This window comes from Elephas maximus, chromosome 25 (genome assembly GCF_024166365.1).
Source record: "Elephas maximus indicus isolate mEleMax1 chromosome 25, mEleMax1 primary haplotype, whole genome shotgun sequence".
NCBI lineage: Eukaryota > Metazoa > Chordata > Mammalia > Proboscidea > Elephantidae > Elephas > Elephas maximus.
In genome coordinates this window covers 10,213,932-10,240,714 of record NC_064843.1, presented here as the reverse complement: position 1 = coordinate 10,240,714, position 26,783 = coordinate 10,213,932, and positions in this window count along the sequence as shown.

Sequence of the window (26,783 nt, the reverse complement as noted above, 5' to 3'; positions counted from 1 at the left end):
TCTATTTATCCATCTTTCTACCCATCCATTGATCCTTCTATCCAACCATCCATCCTTCTACCCATCCATCCATCCATCTATCTATCTGCTAATCAAAAGGTCGGCAGTTCGAATCTACTGGGTGCTCCTTGGAAACTCTACGGGGCAGTTCTACTCTCTCCTAAAGGATCACTATGAGTCAGAATCGACTTGATGGCAATGGGTTTGTGGGTTTTTTTGTCTGTCTGTCTGTCTGTCTATCTATCATCTATCCATCTATCTATATCTCTCTACTTACTCATTCCCCTTTAGCTGAAGTTCCCTTTACCCCACAGATAGAAATTCCAATATGGTTGATGTATATCCTTCTTCTTGTATGTGTTCTTGAAAAACATGCAAATTGTTTGGGGCAACTGTTTTTATTTGATATAAATGCTATAGATCTCTCTCTGTTTTTTTTTTTTTTTAATTGTGGTAAAATACATATAATAAAACATTTCTCATTTTAGCCATTTTGAGTCTTTTTTACCCACTCAGCACTGTCTTTAAGATCTATCCATGGTGCTATGTATGTACCTAGTTCTTTGCTTCTAACATCTATATATGGCCCCTGTATCAGTCAGGATAGGGTAGATGGTGGGTGCTACAGTAACAAATACTTCCTAGATTATAATAATTTAAAAACATCCAAGGTTATTTCTCACATATGCTACATGTCCATTATAGGTTGGCAGTTGGGGAGGGGGGGTTCACTCTTTGTGACCATCAGGGACTCTTGCACCATCTCTAACATTGTCAGCTGCTACGCCAGGGAAAAGAGAACATAGCAAAGCATAGACTGACTCATGATTTCTACCTGGAAGTAACACATGTCTCTTCTGCCCACATTTCATTGACCAAAGTAAGTAACATGGCTCCAGAGAACTTTAAATGGCACAAGTCCAATCCTACCACGTGACTGTAGAAGAATAGTTCTAATGATGCCACAGATCCTCAGCTTGCCTTCAGCTCCTTTCTACTCCCAACCCTGCTGTGATGAACATGCTTGTATGTGTCCCCTACCAACTCATGTGAACACTGCTTTGGGACATCCCCCAGCAGTGGGATTTCTGGCAGTACAGCATGCATTGAAGTTCATGAAGGAGCACCAGATCGCTCTCCAGAACAGCTGCAGCAGCCTCTGCTACAAGCAGGTGTGAAGGTGTCTATACTCCCACATCTTGTCAGTGCTTGGCAATTAGCCAGCTTTTTAATTTTTGCCAGTCAAACGGGTCTGACCTGATAGCTACTGTTGTTCTAAATGCAGTTCTCTGATTTCTGAAGCGTTCAAGTATCTCTTCATAGGCTTGTTGGTCATTTGGATTTCCTCTTCCATATATTGCTTGTTCATGTCTTTTTCTTTCTTTCTTTTTTCTATACAGGTTCCTTATTTTCTTACTGGTTTTTAAGAGTTTCTTGTAGAGATTTTTCACTGTATACACATTTTTATCTTTTGGGTGTAAAATAATTTGAGTATATTCACTGTTCCCCCAGAAAACAATATATTATTTTAGTAGACTTCTTCTCATCTCTTGGCTACTTGGAAAAAACCTCAAGGAAAGAATGATAGGCCCAGCTTGCATCATGAGCCATTCCTGGACCAGTCAGAAATGACTGGGAAGGTGGGGCTATAAAATGACACTTTCTGTTCAAACCACAAGAAAAACTTTCCCAGAATAAGCTCTGAGGAAGGCGAAAATGGTGTTCTTCTAGGCAAACGAAACAGTAGATGATCCCTGCCTAAGTATTTGATCAGGAAATAAGGTTATATTCTCGTCAGGATTCTTTTGAGTACCAGTGACAGAAATTAAGTTGAAACTAATATATATATACTTGTTATGCCTTTATTTGTTCACACTTGTATAAATCTTTTATCTTTTTAAAAAATTTATTTTTCTTTAGAGGAAGAGAGTAATTGGGAGTGCGTAGCAAGGTGTATATGGGTTTTTGTGTGAGAGATGACTTAATTTGTAAACTTTCACTTAAAGCACAATAAAAGTTATAAAAAAATTTTATTGGGCTTTAGGAGAAATTTCACAGCTCAAGTTAGTTTCTCATTCAAAAAATTATACACGTACTATTGAAACGAATATTTTTAAAAGGAATGTATTGGAGCCGTGAGGGTGGCACAACATGGTGAATATAATTAATGTCACTGAGTTGTACACTTAAAAATGGTTTAAATGGCAAAATTTTGGTTATGTTTATATTTGACCACAGTAAAATTAAAAAAAAAAAATATATTTTTTCAAGTAACTCACAGTTCCAGAGGGTAGCTCAGTAGGAACCAGACATTCAAACAATGTCATTAGGTCTGTATCTCTCCATCAGCCAAATGCACACATCATAGTACCTTAACGACCCCAGTACAAAGAAAGTGGTTCTTTCCCAATTGTTCTGGGGGGAAAAAAATCCCGGACAGGAACTCTGATTGGCCCCACTTGGATCACATGGCCCTCCCTAAACCAGTCATTGGGGCCAGACAATGAAGTAGTCTGATTGGTCACAGGTGGGTCAACTATGGGTGGGGAATGGGCTCAGCCCCACCCTAACCACATTGGAAGGGTTATCCGTAGGAAAAAGGGTGTTATGGCTTGAACTGTGTTCCCCAAAAATATGCATTGTAAATCCTAAGCTCTATGCTGATGGTTATAATTCCATTTGGGAACGGCTTCTCCTTGTTATGTTAATGAGACAGGATTAGCGTAGGGAGTCAATCTCTTTTGACATATGAAAGAGATTAAAAACAAGTTAGCAAGCAGAGGAATATCCTTGCGGATGTCAGATGGATCTTGGCTGAAAGCAGATAATTCCAGACAGATGGTCACCTGTGTTTAGTGACTATGCAAAGGCATTTGACTCTGAGGGTCATAACAAATTATGAATAACATTGTGAAGAATGGGAATTCCAGAACACTTAAGTGTGCTCATGAGGAACCTGTACATAGACCAAGAGGGAGTTGTTTCAACACAACAAAGGGACATTGCATAGCTTAAAATCAGGAAAAGTGTGTGTCAGGGTTGTATCCTTTTATCATACTTATTCAGTCTGTATGCTGAGCAAATAATCCAAGAAGCTGGACTATATGAAGAAGAACGGGGCATCAGGATCGGAGGAAGACTCATTAACAACATGCGATATGCAGATGACACAACCTTGCTTGCTCAAAGTGAAAAGGACTTGAAGCACGTACGGATGAAGATCAAAGACCACAGCCTTCAGTATGGATTACGCCTCAACCTAAAGAAAAAAAAAATCCTCACAACTGGACCAATAAGCAATATCATGAAAAATGGAGAAAATATTAAAGTTGTCAAGGATTTCGTTTTACCTGGATCCACAATACATGCCCATGGAAGAAGCAGTCAAGAAATCAAACAACGTATTGCATTGAGCAAATCTGCCACAAAAAAACCTCTTTAAAGTGTTATAAAGCAAAGATGTCACTTTGATGACTAAGGTGTGCCTGATCCAAGCTGTATGTTATGGCTTGAACTGTGTCCCCCAAAAATGTGTGTGAATTTGGCTAGGCTATGATTCCTAGTATTTTTTTTTTTTTTTTAATAATTAAAAGCCTAGATTGTCTTGAAGAGACTGTTGGTAGAATTACAGATGTCAAAGGTTGATTCTGACAAGGGCTCAGAAGGAAGTGAGGACAGCTATAGAGAAAGTCTCTATCGTCTTAGAGGATACATACGGTGCCAGCAAGACAATGTTGCTAGAAATGTAAAAGTTAAATATGCTTCTGGGGAGGCTTTAAAAGAAAGTGAGCATGTGATTGGACAGTGGAAGAAGGGCAATACTTTATCCATGCAGTGGCAAAGAACTTGTCTGAGTTATGTTGAAATGTTTGGAGAATGTAGAACTTATAAGTGATGAACTTGAATACCTGACTGAGGAGATTTCTAAGCAAGATCTTAAAGGGGTTGCATGGTTTCCCCATACCACTTATAGAAAAATGTGAGAGGAAATATATTGCCTTAAAATGAAAACAAAATTTAAAGTTTTGGATAATTCTGTTGTACAAACCAGGGACGCATGTCCTAGTCTAGTTCACCAAGGACATGGTTACACAGTCTTTTGTTCAAAAGATTAAGCTTGTGACTGATGGATCTAACCAATTACCACAGCAGAAAACCCATCAGCTTAGACCAAAAGGGACAGAGAAAGAACAAAAGAATGCTGACTACTTCTTGGAATTCCATAGGCAGGAAACAGGCCAAGGGAACTACATGTGTTGTCCTCCAACAAAAGAAAAGAACCATCCCTGGAGCAGTCTGGAGATCAGTAGAACTGTTGGAAGGAACATGGGAAGCAGGGCTCCATCAGTTGCAAAGGGTGGAGTCATAGTCTCCTAGGTTTAAGAGCCAGATCTTCACCAACTTGGTTCCAGAGCGTGGGGCTGCCACTCAGGAGTGCCAAGGAGATGAGGTTGCTGCCCAAAGCTGAGGGGGCAGGACTGCTCTGTCTAGGGGGCAGAAGAATGGGGCCTGCTGAAGCCAAGGGGGTGGGGTCGCCACTCAGATGGACTAGAAGAATGCGGCTGCCCAGAGCCAAGGAAGCTGAATTTTCATACCACTGGGCCTGGAGGGCCAGGCTGAAGCCCAGGGCTGAGATGCCTCTACCCAGAATCCAGGGAGCATGGTCTACACCTGGAGTCTGGAGGGCAGGGCCATTGCCCAGATAGTCTCAGAGAACAGAGGATTGTTTTCAGGCCTTGAGAGCTAATGAAATGTGTCCTGCTGGGTTTTGGACTTGATTGGTGCCCTTTATCCCTTCTTTCCCTCCACTTTCTCTGTCTGTAATGTGTCTTTTCCATCATTGTACTTTGGAAACAGATAACTTGCAGTTTAGATTTCACAGGTTCACAGAAGAAGAATAATTTTTCTCACCCATATTTGATTTAGATGATTCAGAAGATGAGATTTCGGACTTGGAGTTGACTTAAGAATTGGGATGATGAGATGAGGTTAATGTGTTTTGCATGTCAGAAGGACATGAATTTTGGGGAGCCAAAGGGTGGAATGTTATTAATTGAATTGTGCCCCCCAAATATGTGTTATAAATCCTAACCTCTAGGTAGCCTTCAGTATGGATTGTACCTCAACATAAAGAAAACAAAAATCCTCACAACTGGACCAATGAGCAACATCATGATAAACGAAGAAAAGATTGAAGTTGTCCAGGATTTCATTTTACTTGCATCTACAATCAACAGCCATGGAAGCAGCAGTCAAGAAATCAAAAGATGCATTGCATTAGGTAAATCTGCTGCAAAAGACCTCTTCAAAGTGTTGAAGAGCAAAGATGTCACCCTGAAGACTAAGGTGCGCCTGACCCAAGCCATGGTATTTTCAATGGCATCACATGCATGTGAAAGCTGGACAATGAATAAGGAAGACCAAAGAAGAATTGATGCCTTTCAATTGTGGTGTTGGTGAAGAATATTGAATATATACCATGGACTGCCAAAAGAACGAACAAATCTGTCTTGGAAGAAGTACAACCAGAATGCTCCCTAGAAGCAAGGATGGCAAGACTGCGTCTTACATACTTTGGACATGTTGTCAGGAGGGATCAGTCCCTGGAGAAGGGCATCATGCTTGGCAGAGTACAGGGTCAGCGGAAAAGAGGAAGACCCTCAATGAGGTGGATTGACACAGTGGCTGCGACAATGGGCTCAAGCATAACAACGATTGTGAGGATGGCTCAGGTCAGGGCAGTGTTTTGTTCTGTTGTGCACAGGGTCACTACGAGTCAGAACCAACTCAGTTGCACCAAACAACAACAACAACAGGCCTGTGGTTATAATCCCATTTGGGTATGGATTGCCTCTGTTATGCTAATGAGACTGGATTAGTGTAGAATGTATCTTGAGTCAATCTCTTTTAAGATATAAAAGAGATTAAAAGCAAGCTAGTATACAGAGATTGGGGAAGAGACATGTAAAGCCACATGAAGACTGCCCAGGAGCAGAGGCTCAGAAGAGACAAGGACCTTCCTCCAGAGCCGACAGAGAGAGAAAGCCTTCCCTTAGAGCCAAACCCTGATTTTTAACTTCTAGCCTAAACTGTGAGAAAATAAATTTCTGTATGTTAAAGATATTTACTTGTGTTACTTCTGTTACAGCAGCACTAGGTAACTAAGACAATGGGAATCTCACCAGAAGAAGGGACAAGAGATGCTGGACCGATGGAACCTAGAAATGCCAGATAAAAGCCAGATCCCTACCTCACTTCTTTCACTGGTATATTCAGATGGATCAGAATGGACCATAGATGGATCAAGGATTTAAGTGGGGGAAGGAGAGCCACAGAAGAGCTCAAATGTAAGAATTAGGGATTTGGAAAATGTCTTTCTAATCACGACACCAAAATTAGGCACCATTAAGGAAAAGATCGATGGAAAAAACCAGCCAAAATCTCCATAAACAAGACTAAGACACTAATGCTGAACTTGGGGTGTGTGTGTGAATATTTGTAACGTAAGCATTGGCATCCCATGTATATAAAACAAGTTCTTAGTAATTAAGATAGGCACCTGTACCAGTTTCCTAGAGCTTCTGTAAAAAGGTACAGCAAACTGGGTGGTTTAAAACAACAAAAATATATTTTCTCACAGTTCTGGAGGCCAGAAGTCTGCAATCAAGGTTTCAGTAGGGCCATGCTCTCTCTGAAGGCTCTGAGGGAGAATTCTTCCTTGCCTCTTCCAGCTTCTGGTGGTTGCTGGTGTTCTTGGTTTGTAGCTGCGTCACTCCAATCTGTCTCTGTGTTCACATGGTATCTTCTCCGCGCTGTCTCTCTGTATCTCCCAATCTTCTCCTTTCTCTTATGAAGACTCTGGTGCTTGGACGTCGGACCCACTCTAATCCAGCATGACCTCATCTTGACTTCATTACATCTGCAAAAACCCTGTTTTCAAATAAGGTCACATTCACAGATACGAGGGATTAGGACTTGAAAGTGTCTTTTTGGAGGACACAATTCGATCCACTACAAAACCCTAAGAGAACACTGAGAAAAGGCTAAAAACAAACAATTGAGGAAAGAAGGGGAATAAATATATGAATGATACAAATAATAAAAATTTTTAAAGATTGCCAATTCCTGTTAGAAAAATCAGCATGCTCGGGTATGGTTGGTGGAGGCCTAAAACGGTCCAACTCTGAGAGAATAGGTTGGCTCTATGTATCAAAAAGTGAGATTTATTTGTTCATTTAGCAAATATTTATCGGGTATTGAGTACATACATGCAAGATAGTCCTCTAAGCACTAGGGACAGACCCATAAACCAGACAGTCCTGCCCACTTAGAGCTTACATTCTATAGGGAACACAGCTGTTAAGAACTGGTTACTTATGCAGTTATAACAACTAGGGAAAAGAGGTACATGGTGCTGTGAGTGTAGATAGCAGAAGACCCTGTGATGATCCTGGAGGAAGTAATGTTTAACCTAAGATGTTTAACCTGCGTTGTTATTGTTGTTACCTGCGGTCAAGTTGACCCCCAACCCTGACGACTCCATGCACAAGGGAACAAAATGCACCATCCCCATGATCTGTTGCAGATCAGCCCATTGTGAACCATGTGACTTCGCTGGCTGATTTTTGGAAGTAGATCTCCAGACTTTTCTTCCTAGTCCTTCTTAGTCTGGAAGCTCCAGTGAAATCTGTTCAGCATCATAGCAAGGAGGCAGAATGGAGAGGATCCTAACCACAGGTGTGATTTCAGCCATTATGGGAGGAGGAATCACTTCTTTGTCACATGTAGAAAGGAGAGGCTGTGGGAGAAGCGGTCAGATGCTGACAAGGATATACCATTAGTGATGGGAAATCGATGGAGTTCTTGTGTGATGGCCTCTCTTTTCTCTCTGCAGTAGGAGGTGGTCGAAGTGGAAAGTGGTGAGGTCAGAGGTTTGAGAAAAGAATAGAAAATTTGAAACATTTTTCAGAGCAGGGGGAATGAGTTGACTACAGGAATGAAGGTTTGGCTGAGGGAAGATGGTTTGGTTGAAATTGTGATCAGGAATTTCTAGGAAACAGGTTACCCTGTGGTGTGCTTTTCTCCACAGGGCTTAGCCGCCCAGGTGTAGACATGATACATAGATTATCCAGGATTGAGATTCTGCAAACTCATGTGATAAAAGATAAAGAGGCAATGGATCTAGGGCACTAGAAAGAGAATGGCTGATATGAGGGACCATGAAAGTTAAGCTGGAGAAAGAGTGAGATCACTCTGGAGTGGGGAGATTGATGTACAGGCTTTGACTCAGCATTTCTACTTCCAAGAATTTATCCTAAAAAGGGCATCGTGCTACTTCACAGGACCATATTTGCAAGGATTTTCATCACAGAATCATATATAATACTGAAAGATTGGAAACAAGGCAAATATCTACTAATAGAGAATTGGTTAAATAACGTATGGTAACACCATAAAACAGAACACTGTGCAGTCACCTGGCTGCGTTTTGGGACCTAGACATGGCAGAAATCATAGGGTTTCAACAGCCGTCTTTTCTAACACAAGGAGAAAGTATGTCTGCAAAATTAGAGAATGAGTTCAACACAGAGAGAGAAGATAGGAGATGTATGTAGAATCCTGATGACCGTTGATCTCTGGGTTCAGTTATGTGTAAAATAAGCTCCTTGATTTCCTAGTTAGATATTCTTGTTCTTTGATGCTGTCAAGTCCGTCTTGGCTCATAGTAACCCTAGAAAGAAACACTGCCTGGTCCTGTGCCATCCTCACAATCATTCCTATGTTTGAGCCCTTTGTTGCAGCCACTGTGTCAGTTGAGGTTGTTCCTCTTTTTTGCTGACTCTCTGCTTTAACAAGCATGATGTCCTTCTCCAGGAACTGATCCCTCCTGATAACACGTAGTCTCGCCATCCTCGCTTCTAAGGAGCATTCTGGCTGTACTTCTTTCAAGACAGATTTGTTTGCTCTTTTGGCAGTCCGTGGTATATTCAATGTTCTTCGCCAGCACCACAATCCAAAGACATCAATTCTTCTTTGGTCTTCCTTATTTATTGTCCAGCTTTTGCATGCATATGAGATGATTGAAAACACCATGGCTTAGGTCAGGTGCACCTTAGTTCTCAAGGTGACATCTTTGCTTTTTAACAGTTTAAAGAGGTCTTTTGCAGCAGCTTTGCCTGATGCAATGCATCTCTTGATTTCTTGACTGCTGATTCCATGGATGTTGATTGTGGATCCAAGTAAAATGAAACCCTTGACAACTTCAATATTTTCTCCATTTATCATGTTTCCTATTGGTCCAGTTGTAAGGATTTTTTTTTTTTTTTATGTTGAGGTGTAATCCATACTGAAGGCTGTAGTGTTTGATCTTCATCAGTAAGTGCTTCAAGTTCTCTTCACTTTCAGCAAGCAAGGTTGTATCATCTGCATATCATGGGTTGTTAAAGAGTCTTTCTCCAATCCTGATGCCAGGACCTTCTGCATATAGTCTGGCTTCTTGGATTACTTGCTCAGCAAACAGATTAAATAAGGATGGTGAAAGGATACAACTCTGATGAATGCCCTTCCTGATTTTAATCCACTTAGTATCCCCCTGTTCTGTTTGAATGACTGCTTCTAGGTCTATGTATAGGTTCCCCAGGAGCACAATTAAGTATTCTGGAATTCCTGTTCTTTGCAATGGTATCCATAATTGTTAAGATCCACACAGTCGAATGCCTTTGCATAGTTAGTAAAACACAGGTAAACATGTTTCTGGTATTCTCTGCTTTCAGCCAAGATCCATTTGACGTTAGCAATGATATCTCTTGTTCCACATCCTCTTCTGAATCTGTCTTGAATTTCTGGCAGTTCCCTGTCAATGTACTGCCTCAACTGTTTTTGAAGAATCTTCAGCAAAATTTTACTAGCGTGTGACATTAATGACTTTGTTCAATAATTTCTACATTCTGTTGGATCATCTTTCTTTGGAATGGGTGCAAATGTGGATCTAGTTAGATAAGACAATTCTCTCTTTTAACGAATCAGCTTTGAATTAGGTTTCTGAAGCTTGCAATTCAAAGAACCCTGACTAACATAGGAGTTGGTAACAAGAGTGGGGTGCTAAAAGTAGCAGAATCTCAAAACTTGGAACTGATTGAAATGAGGTAAGGTGGATGGCAATACTGTTACCAAACAGATAGGCAGTTGTTAAACTATGGCTGGTTATATCATAAGCATTAGATTAATTGACCACTGCAGCTAGACCTTTAGGAAAATAGGTAGGAAAATATAAGAATACTGGAGATTTGTCTAGTTCATATGGTTTCCCAGCTTTTCTTTGGGGAATTTCTCTTTGTCCATTCCTAGCAGTCCTAATGGGCCTCTAAATTACAGTGTCTTATCACCAGTGTCTCTCTCCTGGGAATTTCTGTTTATCTCAAGAAGATAAAGGCTCCTAAATTACAATACCATGATCATACTTGAAAGTATTTGCCACACTTCCTTAATGCCAAATAACCTGTCAGTGGTCAATGTTTCCATTTCTAATTTTTTCATAAATATTTTCTTAAAAAGGACCCAAATAAGATTCCTTGATGTGACTTTCAAGTCTCTTTGAGTTTGTACGCCCTTGTCCATTTTCCTTTTTCTCTTCCTTGAAGCCATTTAGTTCCCACAGTCTGGATGTGCTGATTGAATTCCTAAAGTATAGTTTAATGTGTTCTTCTGTCCCCAGTGCTTCTTGTAAACTATAGTATGGCCTAGAGATGTCATCAGATCTGATTTTATTTTCTTAGCAAGATTATTTCATAGGTGATGCTGTTTACCACCATGGGGAGAAACAGAATGTCTTGCTTTTTCTTTTTGTTGCCACCAGCCATTAGTGGTTAATGTGTACATACATTAATTTATCAGGGGCTGAAAAATGGTCAGGTCCTAATTTTAGCATTCCTTCTTCATTTATTCCATAGTTAGAGTATTTCTTTAAAAAAATTCAATAGAGTTAATATTGGTAGAGTTAATTTAGGAAAGGAAAGATAAATGCTTGATTCTTTCCCCTTTATTTACTTGTTTTCAGAATAATATATTGATCATCTAGCATCTCCCCCAACTGTGACCAATTAGGTGTCTACTAGCATCATTATTAATCCCAGTCTACTTAGCATTACATTAAAATTCTATTTGATGTGCTTCAATACCTTGCAGTCTTACTCATATTAACATTTAAAGATCCCCATCTTGTGTCATTTATTTTCTGGGAATTTGAACCTGGAATGAGGTTACACAAAGGCAAGGACAGTTGTACTTGAGGCATCTCAATTAGACTGTGCACAGAGAACCTCAGAATCACTGTGTTCTATCCTCTCCTAGGTGTGGCTGCTTAGCTCTTCCTTATGAGCGGAAAACTACCCAGTATTCTTCTATCCATCCAAAAATTCTACCCTACCTTTTCTTCTGTTAAAGGTGGCAAGATCTGGCTCCTGTTGCTCACAGCCAGAGTAATAATTGATAGAAATCAAAACTGGAGAATGGAATTCAGGAAATGGACACTTAGGCAAATGTGAAATACTAAAATTGGCCATCACGAAATGGAGAGTTATTTTAGCTCTTTCATTTGGATCTTTAATTCATCTTGAGTTAATTTTTCTATATGATTTTAGGGTTCGATTTCATTTCTTTTGCTTGGGGCTATCCAGTTGTCCCAGCTCCATTTGTTTAAAAGACTTTTTTTTTTCTCTATTGAATTGTCTTGGCACCATTGTTGAAAATCAATTGATTATAAATGTATGAATTTATTTCTGCACTCTCAATTCTATTCCATTGGTCTATATTTCTATCCATATGTCAGTACCACACAGTCTTGATTACTGTAGCTTTGTAGTTAGTTTTGAAGTCAGGAAGTGTGAGTCTTCTAACTGCTCTTTTTCAAGATTGTTTTGACTATTCTGGATCCCTTGCATTTGTGTATGGATTTTACTATCAGCTTGCCAATTTCTGAAGGAAAAACAAATATGCTCCTGGGATGTTGATAGGAGTTGCTATGTGTAGTATCTATAGATCACTTTGGGAAATATTGCCGTCTTTATAATATTAAGTCTTCTAATTCATGAGCACAAAATGCCTTCCTGTGTATTTAGGTCTTTAATTTCTTTCAACATGTTTTGTAGTTTTCAGTATACAAGTCTTGCACTTCGTAAGTTAAATGCATTCCTAAGTAGATTACTTTTTATTTTTTGCGCTATTATGAGTGAAATTGCTTTGTTAATTTTATTTTTGGATTGTTTATTGCTAACATATAGAAACAGTCGATTTTTGTTTATTGAACTTGTATCCTGCAGCATTGCTGAACTCATCTATTAGCTCTAAAAGTTTGTGTGTAGAAGTTAGGATTTTCAACATACAGGATCATGTCATCTGCAAACAGAGATAGTTTTACCTCCTTTCTGATCTAGAAGGGTTGCTTTTATTGCTTTTTAATTTTTTCACCCTAATTGCTCTGGCTAGAACTTCCAGTACAAGGTTGAATAGAAATGGCAAGAACACACATCCTTCTGTTATTCCTGATCATAGGAGAAAAGCTTTTAGACCTTCACCATTAAGTATGATTTTAGCTATGGGTTTTTCATAGCTGCTGTTTATCAACTTGAGGAAATAACCTTTTAATATTAGTCTGTTGAGTGTTTTAATCATGAAAGGGTGCTGGATTTTGTCAAATGCTTTTTCTGTGTCTGTAGAGATGATCATGTGGGTTTTGTCCTTTATTCTAATAGTGTGGTGTATTGCCGTATGCATTACCATTATAAGTAATTATATATTACCATATGTATTAAATATGGTGTGTTGATTTTCATATGTTGACCCAACCTTGAATTCCTGGGATAAATCCCACTTTGTCATTGTGTATAATTCCTTGAAAATGTTGCTGGATTCTGTTGAGGATTTTTGCATCTATGTTCATAAGAAATACTGGTCTGTAGTTTTCTTGTGGCATCTTTCTCTGACTTTGGTTTCAGAGGTAATGCTGGTTTCATCAAATAAGTTAGGAAATGCCCCCTCCTCTTCTACTTTTTGGAAGAATTTAAGAAGGATTATGTCCATTCATCTTTAAATATTAGGTAAAATTTCCCAGTGAAACCACTTGCCCCAGGACTTTTTGTTTTTGTTGGGAGGTTTGTTTATTTTTCCCCAATTCAACCTCTCTACTTATTATTGAGATTTTTTTTTTCTTCAGTCAATTTAGGAAGTTTATGTGTTTCAAGGAATTTGTCCATTTCATCTAAGTTATCTCATTCGTTGGCATATAATTGTTCATAAAACCAAACCAAAAACAAAAAACCATTGTAGTTGAGTTGATTCTGACTCATAGTGACCCTATAGGACAGAGTAGCCCCATAGTGTTCCTAAGGAGTGGCTGGTGGATTTGAACTGCTGACCTTTTGGTTGGCAGCTGAGCTCTGAACCACTGCACCACCAGGGCTCCATAATTGTTCATAGCATTCTCTTATTATCCTTTTTATTTCTGTAGGATCAGTTGTCATGTCCTCACTTTCATTTCTGATTTTAGTTATTTGCATCTTTCCTCTTTTTTTGTCAGTCTAGATAAAGGTTTGTTCTTTTTTTTTTTTTTTTTGGAAGCAGATCTCCAGGCCTGTCTCCCAAGATGCTTCTGGGTGGGTTTGGACAGTCAACCTTTCAGCTAGTAGTTGAGCACTTAACTGTTTGTGCCACCCAGGGAATTCCTGTGAGGTAATTAGCCCTGTGGATATCTTTTTAATTTTTTTAAAATTGTACTTTACATGAAGGTTTACAGGGCAAACTAGTTTCTCATGAAACAATTAATACACATATTGTTTTGTGATATTTGTTACCAACCCCACGATATGTCAACACGCTCCCTTTCTTGATCTTGTGTTCCCCATTACTAGCTTTCCTGTCCGCTCCTGCCTTCTTGTCCTAGCCCCCAGAATAATGTGCCCATTTGGTGTCGTTTTGTTTTATGGGCCTGTCTAATCTTTGGTTGAAGGGTGAACCTCAGGAGTGACTTCATTACTAAGTTATAAGGTGTCTGGGGGCCATACTCTTGGCATTTCTCCAGTCTCTGTCAGAACAGTAAGCCTGGTCTTTTTTTGTGTGTGTGAGTTAGAATTTTGTTGTACATTTTTCTCCAGCTCTGTTCAGGACCCTCTATTGTGATCCCTGTCAGAGCAGTCTATGGTGGTAGCTGGGCACCATCTAGTTGTGCTGGACTCTGTCCGATAAAGGCTATGGTCCATTAGTCCTTTGGGTTAATCTCTTCCTTGTGTCTTTGGTTTTCTTCACCCTCCCTTGCTCCAGACAGGGTGAGACCAGTAGATTATTTTAGATGGCCACTTGCAAGGCTTTAAGACCCCAGACCTCACTTACCAAAGTAGAATGTAGAACATTTTCTTCATAAAGTATGTTATCGCAATTGAGCTAGATGGTCACTGAGACCATGGTTCCCACAGCCCTCAGCCCAGAAATTTGCTCCCTCAGGGAGTTTGGATGTGTCTATGGAGCTTCTATGACCTTGCTTTGGACGAGTTGTGCTGGCTTCCCTGGTGTTGTGTACTGTCTTACCCATCACCAAAGCTACCTCTCATCTATTGTATATTTAGTGTTTTCCCTCCCAGCCCTCCCCTCTCTCATAACCATCAAAGATTGTTTCTTTTTGTGTGTAAACATTTTCATGAGTTTTTATAGTAGTAGTTTCATACAAATATTTGCCCTTTTGTGATTGACATACTTTGTCAAGCATAATGCCCTCCAGATTCATCCATGTTATGAGATGTTTCACAGATTCGTCATTGTTCTTATTGTTGCATAGTGTTCCATTGTGTGTATGTACCATAGTTTGTTTATCCATTCATCTGTTGATGGGCAGCTAGGTTGTTTCCATCTTTTTGCTATTGTGAACAATGCTGCAATGAGCATGTGTCTATTCATGTGACTGTTCTTATTTTTCTAGGTTCCTCATGAGCACAATTAAGTGTTCTGGAATTCCCATTCTTTGCAATGTTATCCGTAACTCGTTATGATCCACACGGTCAAATGCCTTTGCCTTTGCATAGTCGATAAAAAACAGGTAAACGTCTTTCTGGTATTATCTGCTTTCAGCCAAGATCCACCTGACATCAGCAATGATATCCCTTGTTCCATGAATCTGGCTTGAATTTCTGGCAGTTCCCTGCTGATGTACTGCTGCAACTGCTTTTGAATGATGTTCAGCAAAATTTTACTTGCCTGTGATATTAATGATATTGTTTGATGATTTCTTCATTCGGTTTGATCACCTTTCTTTGGAATGAGTATAAATATGGATCTCTCTTTTTTTTTTTTTTTTTTTTCCAGGCAGCTGGCCAGGTGCCTGTCTTCCAATTTTCTTGGCATAGATCAGTGAGCACCTCTAGCGCTGCATCTGTTTGTTGAAGCATCTCAGTTGATATTCTATAAATTCCTGGAACCTTTTTTTTTTTTTTTTTGCCAATGCTTTCCTTGCAGCTTGCACCTCTTCCTTCAGTACCATCCATTCTTGATCATATGCTGCCTCCTGAAATGGTTGAACATTCACCAAACCTTTTTGGTACAGTGACTGTGTGTATTCCTTCTAATTCTTTTGATGTTTCCTATGTTGTTTAATATTTCCCCATAAAATTCTTCAATACAGCAACTCGAGGCTTGAATTTTTCTTCAGTTCTTTCAGCTTGAGACTTGCCCAGTGTCTTCTTCTCTTTTGGTTTTCTGTCTCCAGGTCTTTTCACTTTTCATTGTAATACTGTTTTCCCAAACTGCCCTTAGAAATCTTCAGTTTAGCTCTTTTTTTAAAATAATTTTTATTGTGCTTTAAGTGAAAGTTTACAAATCAAGTCAGTCTTTCACACAAAAACCCACGTACACCTTGCTACACACTCCCAATTACTCTCCCCCGAATGAGACAGTCTGCTCTCTCCCTCCACTCTCTCTTTTCGTGTCCATTTCGCCAGCTTCTAACCCCCTCCACACTCTCATCTCCCCTCCAGGCAGGAGTTGCCAACATAGTCTCAAGGGTCCACCTGATCCAAGAAGCTCACTCCTCAACAGCATCCCTCGCCAACCCATTGCCCAGTCCGATCCATGTCTGAAGAGTTGGCTTCGGGAATGGTTTCTATCCTGGGCCAACAGGTCTGGGGGCCATGATCACCAGGGTCCTTCTAGTCTTAATCAGACCATTAAGTCTGGTCTTATGAGAATTTGGGGTCTGCATCCCACTGCTCTCCTGCTCCCTCAGGGGTTGTGTTCCCTATCAGGACAGTTATCGGTTGTAGCCGGGCACCATCTAGTTTTTCTGGTCTCAGGATGATGTAGTCTCTGGTTCATGTGGCCCTTTCTGTCTCTTGGGCTTGTAATCGCCTTGCATCCTTGATGTTCTTCACTCTTCTTCACTCCAGGTGGGTTGAGACCAACTGATGTATCTTAGATGGCTACTTGCTAGTGTTTAAGACCCCAGACGCCACTCTTCGAAGTGAGATGGAGAATGTTTTCTTAGTAGATTTTATTATGCCAATTGACTTAGATGTCCCCTGAAACCATGGTCCCCAGGCCCCTGCCCCTGCTACGCTGGCCTTCGAAGCATTCAGTTTATTCAGAAAACTTCTCTCCTTTTGGTTTAGTCCAATTGTGCTGACCTCTCCTGTATTGTGTGCTGTCTTTCCCTTCGCCTAAAGTAGTTCTTATCTACTATCTAATTAGTGAATGCCCCTCTCCCACCCTCCCTCCCTCCCCCCTCTCGTAACCACAAAAGAAAGTTTTCTTCTCAGTTTAAACTATTTCTCAAGTTCTTAGGTTTTATACAATATTTGTCCTTTTGCATCTGACTAATTTCACTCAGCATAAAGCCTTCCAGGTTCCTCCATGTTATGAAATGTTTCACAGATTCCTCACTGTTCTTTATCGATGCATAGTATTCCATGGTGGGAATATGCCATAATTTATTTATCCATTCATCTGTTGATGGGCACCTTGGTTGCTTCCATCTTTTTGCTATTGTAAACAGTGCTACAATAAACATGGGTGTGCATATATCTGTTCGTGTAAAGGCTCTTATTTCTCTAGGATATATTCCAAGGAGTGGGATTGCTGGATCGTATGGTAGTTCTATTTCTAGCTTTTGAAGGAAGCACCAAATTGATTTCCAAAGTGGTTATACCATTTGGCATTCCCACCAATCTCTCCACAGCCTCTCCAACGTTTATTAGTTTGTGTTTTTTGGATTAATGCCAGCCTTGTTGGAGTGAGATGAAATCTCACTGTAGTTTTGATTTGCATTTCTCTAATGGGTATAATGGCTAATGATCGTGAACATATCCTCATATATCTGTTAGCTACCTGAATGTCTTCTTTAGTGAAGTGTCTATTCATATCTTTTGCTCACTTTTTAAATTGGGTTGCTTGTCTTTTCGCAGTTGAGTTTTTGCAGTATCATGTAGATTTTAGAGATCAAGCGCAGATCAGGAATGTCACAGCTAAAAACTTTTTCCCAGTCTGTAGGTAGTCTTTTTACTCTTTTGGTGAAGTCTTTGGATGAGCATAGGTGTTTGATTTTTAGGAGCTCCCAGTTATCTAGTTTTTCTTCTACATTCCTTATGTTTTGTATACTGTTTATGCCATGTATTAGGGCTTCTAACATTGTCCTTTTTTTTTTCTTCCATGATCTTTGATCGTTTTAGATTTTATATTTAGGTCTTTGATCCATTTTGAGTTAGTTTTTGTGCATGGCGTGAGGTATGGATCTTGTTTCATTTTTTTGCAGATGGATATCCAGTTATGCCAGCATCATTTGTTAAAAAGACTGTCTTTTCCCCATTTGACTGTTTTGGGGCCTTTGTCAAATATCAACTGCTCATATGTTGATGGATTCTCAATTCTGTTCTATTGGTCCATGTATCTGTTGTTGTACCAGTACCAGGCTGTTGTGACTACTGTGGCGGTATAATAGGTTCTAAAATCAGGTAAAGTAAGGCCTCCCACTTTGTTCTTCTTTTTCAGTAATGCCTTATTTATCCGGGGCCTCTTTCTCTTCCATATGAAGTTGGTGATTTGTCTCTCCATCTCATTAAAGAATGCTGTTGGGATTTGGATCGGAATTGCATTAAATGTATGGATCACTTTTGGTAGACTAGACATATTTATAATGTTAAGTCTTCCTATCCATGAGCAAGATATGTTCTTCCACTTATGTAAGTCTCTTTTGGTTTCATGCAGAAGTTTTCTTTGTATAAGTCTTTTACATCTCTGGTAGGATTTATTCCTAAGTATTTTACCTTCTTGGGGGTTACTGTAAATGGCATTGATTTGGGGATTTTCTCTTTGCTGTTCTTTTTGTTGGTGTAGAGGAATCCAACTGATTTTTGTATGTTTATCTTGTATCCTGATACTCTGCTGAACTCTTCTATTAGTTTCAGTAGTTTTCTGGAGGATTCCTTAGGGCTTTCTGTGTATAAGATCATGACATCTGCAAATAGAGATACTTTGACTTCTTCCTTGCCAATCTGGATGCCCTTTATTTCTTTATCTAGCCTAATTGGTCTGGCTAGGACTTCCAGCACAATGTTGAATAAGAGTGGTGATAAAGGGCATCCTTGTCTGGTTCCCGATCTCTATGGGAGTGTTTTCAGGCTGTCTCCATTTAGGGTGATGTTGGCTGTTGGCTTGGTATAAATGCCCTTTATTATGTTGAGGAATTTTCCTTCTATTCCTATTTTGCTGAGAGTTTTTTTCATGAATGTGTGTTGAACTTTGTCAAATGCCTTTTCTGCAACAATTGATAAAATCATGTGATTCTTGCCTTATGTTTTATTTATGTGGTGGATTTCATTAATTGTTTTTCTAATGTTGAACCATCTCTGCATACCTGGATCCCACTTGGTCATGGTGAATTATTTTTTTGATATGTTGTTGAATTCTATTGGTTAGAATTTTGTTGAGGATTTTTGCATCTACATCCATGAGGGATATAGGTCTATAATTTTCTTTTCTTGTGGTGTCTTTACCTGGTTTTGGTATCAGGGATATGGTGGCTTCATAGAATGAGTTTGGTAGTATTCCATCCTTTTCTATGCTCTGAAATACCTTTAGTAGTAGTGGTGTTAACTCTTCTCTGAAAGTTTGGTAGAACTCTGCATTGAATCTGTCCGGATGAGGGCTTTTCTTTGTTGGGAGTTTTTTGATTACTTTTTCAATCTCTTCTTTTTTATGGGTCTATTTAGTTGTTCTACCTCTGGTTGTGTTAGTTTAGGTGGGTAATGTGTTTCTAGGAATTCATCCAATTCTTCTAGGTTTTCAAATTTGTTTGAGTTTTTTCATAGTAATCTGATATGATTCTTTTAATTTCAGTTGGGTCTGTTGTAATATCACCCCTCTCATTTCTTATTCAGGTTATTTGCTTCCTCTCCTGTTTTTCTTTTGTCAGTTTGGCCAGTGGTTTATCAATTTTGTTGATTTTTTTCAAAAAACCAGCTTTTGATTTTGTTAATTCTTTTAATTCTTTTTCTGTTTTCTATTTCATTTATTTCAGCTCTAATTTTTATTATTTGTTTTCTTCTGGTACCTGTGGGTTTCTTTTGTTGCTCTCTTTCTATTTGTTCAAGCTGTAGGGATAATTCTTTGATTTTGGCCCTTTCTTCTTTTTGGATGTGTGCATTTACTGATATAAATTGGCCTCTGAGCACCGCTTTTGCTGTGTCCCAAAGGTTCTGATAGGATGTGTTTTCATTCTCATTGGATTCTCTGAATGTCTTTATTCCATCCTTAATGTCTTCTATAATCCAGTCTTTTTTTAGCAGGGTATTGTTCAGTTTCCAAGTGTTTGATTTCTTTTCCCGTTATTGATTTCCACTTTTATGGCCTTATGGTCACAGAAGGTGCTTTGTAGTATTTCAATGTTTTAGATTCTGCTAAAGCTTGCTTTATGACCTAATATGTGGTCTATTCTAGAGAATGTTCCATGTGCACTAGAAAAGAAAGTATACTTGGTTGCTGTTGGGTGGAGTGTTCTGTATATGTCTACGAGGTCAAGTTGGTTGATTGTGGCCTTTAGATCTTCCGTGTCTTTATTGAGTTTCTTTCTGGATGTCTTGTCCTTCACTGAAAGTGGTGTGTTGAAGTCTCCTACTATTATTGTGGAGCTGTCTATCTCACTTTTGAATGCTAATAGAGCTTGTTTTAGGTATCTTGCAGCCCTTTCTTTGGGTGCATAAATATTTAATATGGTTATATCTTCTTCAGGTATTGTCCCTTTAATCATTACATAGTGTCCTTCCTTATCCTTTCTGATGGATTTAACTTTAAAGTCTATTTTGTCAGAAATTAATATTGCCACTCCTGCTCTTTTTTGATTGTTGTTTGCTGGATATATATTTTTCCATCCTTTGAGTTTTAGTTTGTTTGTGTCTCTAAGTCTAAGGTGTGTCTCTTGTAGGGAGCTTATAGACGGATCTTGTTATTTAATCCATTCTGCCACCCTCTGTCTTTTTATTGACATTCAGGGTAATTATGGATAGGTATGAATTTAGTGCTATCATTTTGATGTCTTTTTTTGGTGTGTTGACAGTTTCTTTTTCCCAGTTGATTTTATGTGCTGAGTAGATTTTCTTTATATATTGTCCTTTCCTCATACTTGTTGATTTTGTTTCTGCTGAGTCTGTATTTTTCCCTTGCATTTTATCTTGATGAGTAGGATAGTTTGTCTCCTTTGTGGCTACCATATTATTTACCCCTATTTTTCTAAATTTAAAACTAACTTTTATTTCTTTGTATTGCCGTATCTTCCTCTCTATATGGAAGGTGTATGATTACATTTCTTAGTCCCTCTTTATTATTTTAATGTTGTCTTCTTTTATATAATAACATCGCCATTACCCTGTGTTGGGCTTCTTTTTTTTTTCGTTAATATAATCTTGCTTTGTCTTTTTGGATTTCTCTGTCTGGGTTGAACTCCAGTTGCTCTGCCCAGTGTTCTAGTTTTGGATTGATACCTGATATTATTGATTTTCTAACCAAAGAACTCCCTTTAGTATTTCTTGTAGCTTCAGTTCGGTTTTGACGAATTCCCTAAACTTGTGATTATCTGGAAATGTCTTAATTTCACCTTCATATTTAAGAGACAGTTTTGCTGGATATATGATTCTTGGCAGTCAATTTTTTTCTTCAATTTTTTAAAATATGTCATCCCATTGCCTTCTTGCCTGCATAGGTTCTGCCAAATAGCCCGAATTTATTCTTATTGGCTCTCCTTTGTAGGTGACTTTCCGTTTATCCCTCGCTGCTCTTATAATTCTCTATCTTTGGTTTTGGCAAGTTTGATTATAATACGTCTTGGTGACTTTCTTTTAACATCTACCTTATGTGGAGTTCAATGAGCATCTTGGATAGATATCTCCTCATCTTTCACAGTATCAGGGAAGTTTTCTGCCAACAAATCTTCAACAATTTTCTCTGTGTTTTCTGTTATCCTTCCCTGTTCTGGCACTCAAATCACTCGTAGGTTATTTCTCTTGATAGAGTCCCACATGATACTTAAGGTTTCTTCATTTTTTTTAATTCTTTTATCTGATTTTTCTTCAAATATATTAGCTCAAGTGATTTATCTTCGAGTTCAGAAATTCTGGCTTCTACTTGCTCAGTTCTGCTCCTCTGACTTTCTGTTGAGTTGTCTAATTCTGTAATTTTATCATTAATCTTCTGAATTTCTGATTGCTGTCTATGGATTTTTCCAGCTTATTAAACTTTTCATTATGTTCCTGAATAATCTTTCTAACTTTTTCAGTTGCTTTATCTGTGTGTTCCTTGGCTTGTTCTGCATATTGCCTCATTTCCTTCCTGATTTCTTGAAGGGTTCTGTATATTGAGCTTTTGTATTCTGCATCTGGTAATTCTAGGAATGCACTTTCATCTAGAAGATCCCTGGTTTCTTTGTTTTGAGAGCCTGTTGAGGTGATCATGGTCTGTTTCTTTATGTGACTTGATATTGACTGTTGTCTCCGAGCCATCCATAAGTTATTGTATTAGTTTATGCTTGCTTACTGTGTCGTAGCTGCTTGCTTTGTTTTGTTTTGGTATACCCCTATGGGTTGCTTGAGTCAGCTAGCTTGATTATTTTTGCCTTTGGAGCTCTGGTGTCCTGTCCCCAGCTGGCTAGAGCTGTTATCAGGTATATCAGTCTAGGAGTCCACTCAGTTTTCTTGTACGAATTCAGCTCAGGTTTCCAGGTAGCCGATCATCAAGTGTGTGGTACAGGCTCTGTCCTACAGTCTTAGAGGGGCAGGGGTGATTGGCGTATATACCAGTATCTGATTGCAGCAGGGGGTCACACTCTGAACAAGGCAGGGGGCTGAGAATCGACCCCCAAGTGTCTCTGAGGAAAATGCGTCTCTGTTCCCTACAGCGTGCTGGTGTGTGGGTTCTGTAGAGGGACCATGGGCAACCAAAGTTTTTGGCTGTAAGGACTGGGAGGTACCAGTTATCTTTGTACCCTGTCACGGGTGGCTGGGTGACCTGAGTGGAGCTACCAGTCCTTAGGTCCCTGATGTGGGTAGGTGAGGACCTTGTTTAATAGGCAAAGCAATGTCAAATGTCAAACACCCACTTCTCCACCGCACAGCTGAAGTGGCTGGAGTTTGCCTGTTCTCCTGAAATAGGCCCACACAGATCCACGCAGAAAGGAAAGGTGCTCAAGGTCCACGGATGGTTTATGCCTGGACAGGAGCCACTTCTGTCCTGAGCTCCCCCAGTTAATAGAGCTAGCAAATTATCTCTTCCCCCAATTGCAAATTTTTTCCTTCCCCAAGGTCGAGAGGATGGCTCTAGGTGCTCACCAGGGTCTATCTCAGGCCCAGGGATTCAGCCGCTGATGCTGGCTTGGGGATGGGGGGCACGGTAAAATATATGCAAGTACTTAGCTTTTGCTGAGAGCCCCGTTCTCCTCAGGTTCCAGAGGTGCGAGTAGACTGTGTGGCTGGCTGCTTCTCCCTGAGGAAACTGTGGCCAAACGCTAGTACCAGTCCACCGCTGCTCCGGGAATCGTGCCTGGGGGCTCCCCGCGATTCAGTTCTGGTAACTCTTCTCCGCTTCTGAACGGTCTGTTCCTCCCCCTGCCCCTCAGTTCATTGTCCAAGCTTGCCTTTGATGCTCAGGGCTCCCAGAGTGTCACAAATATACTCGTTTCACTTGTTTTTTTGGGTCTTTGTTGTAAAGAGGGCTCGCCAGAAGTGTCTGTCTATTCTGTCATCTTGGCTCCGCCTCCTTCTGTTCAGCTCTTTTTCCTTATCATGTCTTCCTTTTGTTTTAGCTACTTGATGTTCAAGAGCTAGTTTCAGAGTCTTTTCTGACATTTGTTTTGGTCTTTTCTTTCTTTCCTGTCTTTTTAATGACCTCTTGGTCTCTTCATGTATGAGTCCTTGATGTCATTCCACCACTTGTCTGGTCTTCGGTCATTAGAGTTCAGTGTGTCAAATCTATTCTTGAGGGTGGTCTCTAAATTCAGGTGTGATATACTCAAGGTCCTGCTTTGGCTCTTGTGGACTTGTTCTAGTTTTCTTCAGCTTCAACTTGAACTTGCATATGAGCAATTGATGGTCTGTTCCACAGTCAGCCCCTGACCTTGTTGTGACTGATGATATTTTACTTTTCCATCATCTCTTTCCACAGATGAAGTCAATTTGATTCCTGTGTATTCCTTCCGGCAAGGTCCTGTGTACAGTTGCTGATTATGTTGTTGAAAAAAGTTATTTGCAATAAAAAATTTGTTGGTCTTACAAAATTCTGTCATGCGATCTCCAGTGTTGTTTCTATCAAGGCCAACTACCGATCCTTTTTCTTTGTTTCCAAATTTCACATGTCAATCGCCAGCAATTACGAATGCACCTTGATTGCATGTTTGATCAATTTCAGACTGCAGAAGTTGGTAAAAATCTTCAATTTCTTCATCTTTGACCTTAGTGGTTGATGTGTAAATTTGAATAATAGTCATATTAACTGGTCTTCCTTGTTGATGAATGGATTTTATCCTCTCACTGACAGAGTTGTGTTTCAGGATAGATCTTGAAAAGTTCTTTTTGATGACGAACGTGAAGCCATTCTTCTTCAATTTGTCGTTCCAGGCATAGTAGACTATATAATTGTCTGATCCAAAATGGCCAGTATCAGTCTATGTCAGCTCACCAATGCCTAGGATATTGATGCTTATGGGTTCCATTACATTTGGATAATGATGTCCAATTATCCTAGGTTCATACTTTGTACATTCCATGTTCTGATTACTAGTGTATGTTTGCAGCTATTTCTTCTCATTTTGACTCGTGCCACATCACCAGTTGAAGATCTCGAAAGCATGACTCTATCCACATCATTAAGGTCAACTCTACTTTGAGGAGGCATGTCTTCCCCAGTCATCTCTTGAGTGCGTTCTAAACTCAGGGGCTATATCAGACAATGCCCCACTGCTATTCATAGGGTTTTCACTTGCCAATTTTATCAGGAGTAGTCTGCTAGGCTCTTCTTCCTAGTCTGCCTTAGTCTGGAAAGTCAGCTGAAACATGTCCACCAAGAGTGACCCTGCTGGTATTTGAAATACCAGTGGCAAAGCTTCCAGTATCACAGAAACACACGAGCCACCACAGCATGACAAACTGACAGACACATGGTGAATCAGAGGTATGCCTGTGTAAGATTCTTCGCTGACAGCTCTTTCCTTTCAGTACTTTAAATGTGTCATTCCACTGTCTTCTGGCCTCCACTGTCTCTGAGAAGAACTCTACACTTAATCTTATTGGGGATCCCTCGTATGTGGAAATTACTTCTCTTTTGCTGCTTTAGAAATTCTCTATCTTTGTTTTATGGGAGTTTGTTTCTTGGTATGGATCTCTTTGAGTTTATTCTACTTAGAGTTTGTTGAGCTCCTTGGATTTGTAGATTTATGTCTTTCATCAAATTTGGAGAGTTTTCTGCCTTTATTTCTTCAAATATTCTTTATGTCCCTTTCTTTCTGTCTTGTCCTTCTGAAAGTCCCATGAATCATATGTTGGTTCACTTGATGGTGTTACACAATTTCATTAGGTTTTGTTCAGTTTCTTTTATCCTTTTTGCTTTTTAGACTCAACAATTTTGGTTGTTTTATTCTCTACTTCACTGATTCTTTCTTCAGCTTAAATCTCTAGTAGACTTCCTCCATTGAATTTATTTATTTATTGTATTTTTTAGTGCCAGTAATTCCGTTTGTTTCCTTATTGACATTCTTGTTTTTTTAATGTATCATTTTCCTTTAGCTCTTTGTCCATGCTTTCCTTAATTTATTTAAGTGTTTTTATATTGTTGTTTTCAAGGTTTCTTAATCTGCTCATTACACTGGTTTTCATAGAGATGATTTCTCTCCCTTCATTTTGTTCCTTTGAATGGTCCTCCAATTCCAATTTTGTTTTTTTGTTTTGTTTTGTATACTTAGTGATTTTTTGTTGTTGTTGAAGCTAGAAAATCAGACTATTACAATGTGTTAGTTCTGAGCTTGTCTGTAGCTCTCTCAATTCCACCACATACATGGTGCTTTTGAAAGTGCCGATTTTTGCAAGAAAGTCTCACTCTGGGTTTTCCTTCAGATCTTAGTTATTAATTGTCTACTTCAGTTTCATCGTTAAGCCCCCAATGATTAAGGGTGCTTACAGCTTCCAGACCTTGCAAAGTGTCCATTCCCTGCCCTGTGTGACCCCTGATTCGTGACAGACCAAGGCCTCAGTCTTCAGAAAGTTTCCAAATGGATCAGAACAAATCCACTGACAGTCTGCCAGCAAAGTCTGCTCTACTCACTCCAGAGCCAGAGATCAGGCCTTCCACAGAGAATGGGAGCTGTGGTCTACTGGGCTGCAGCAACTTTCACAGTGGCACACTTGCAGGGGGAGGGTCAGAAATAAGAGGAAAAAAAAGTTTCCCTACCATTTAAAAGTTGCCCTTTTTTCTTGTTTCAGCATGTAGTAAGTTGCTGAAATCCTCCACTTACTTTTCAGAGTTCTTACACAGTTGAGATTAGAGATTTATTGTTGCCTTTCTTGATGCTCATGTGGGAGAGTCAGGATCTGAAAACTGCTCACACCATCATCTTCCCAGAAGTCCTCTGGTAAATGTTTTATGAAAGCACTGGATAGTAAATATTTTAGGCTTTGTGGGCCAAGGGGAGAAAAAAAAATCTGTTATGTAGGTATTTACCTAAGCATAGAGAAAACAAAATTTTCCAAATTTTTAATTGATGAAACTTAGAAATAATAACTACACATTTCTGTTATATTAATGAGATAAATATAATTTTGGGCGGGGACATTTTGCTTAATTGGGGACCAAAGCTGGTATTCACCATCATCAAAATAGATCGCAAATTTTCATTTATTAGTGTAGATCTGTAGTGAGATTTCATGTATTTCATCTTTGAAGCATTGCATCCATTTGTTTGGAAGTGCCTGAAGTGCTCAATTGTCTATGACAAGGAAATTGGAAGACAATTACCTGGCCAAACAGCTGGAAGAGATCCATATTTGGGCCCATTCCAAAGAATGTGGAAATTATTGAACAATATCTTTAATATCACAGGCAAGCAGAATTTTGCCGAAGATCATTCAAAAATGGGTTGCAACAGTACGTTGACAGAGAACTGCCAGAAATTCAAGCCAGATTCAGAAGAGGACATGGAATGAAGGATATCATTGCTGATGTTAGATGAAACTTGGCTGAAAGCAGAGAATACCAGAAAGATGTTTACCTGTGTTTTA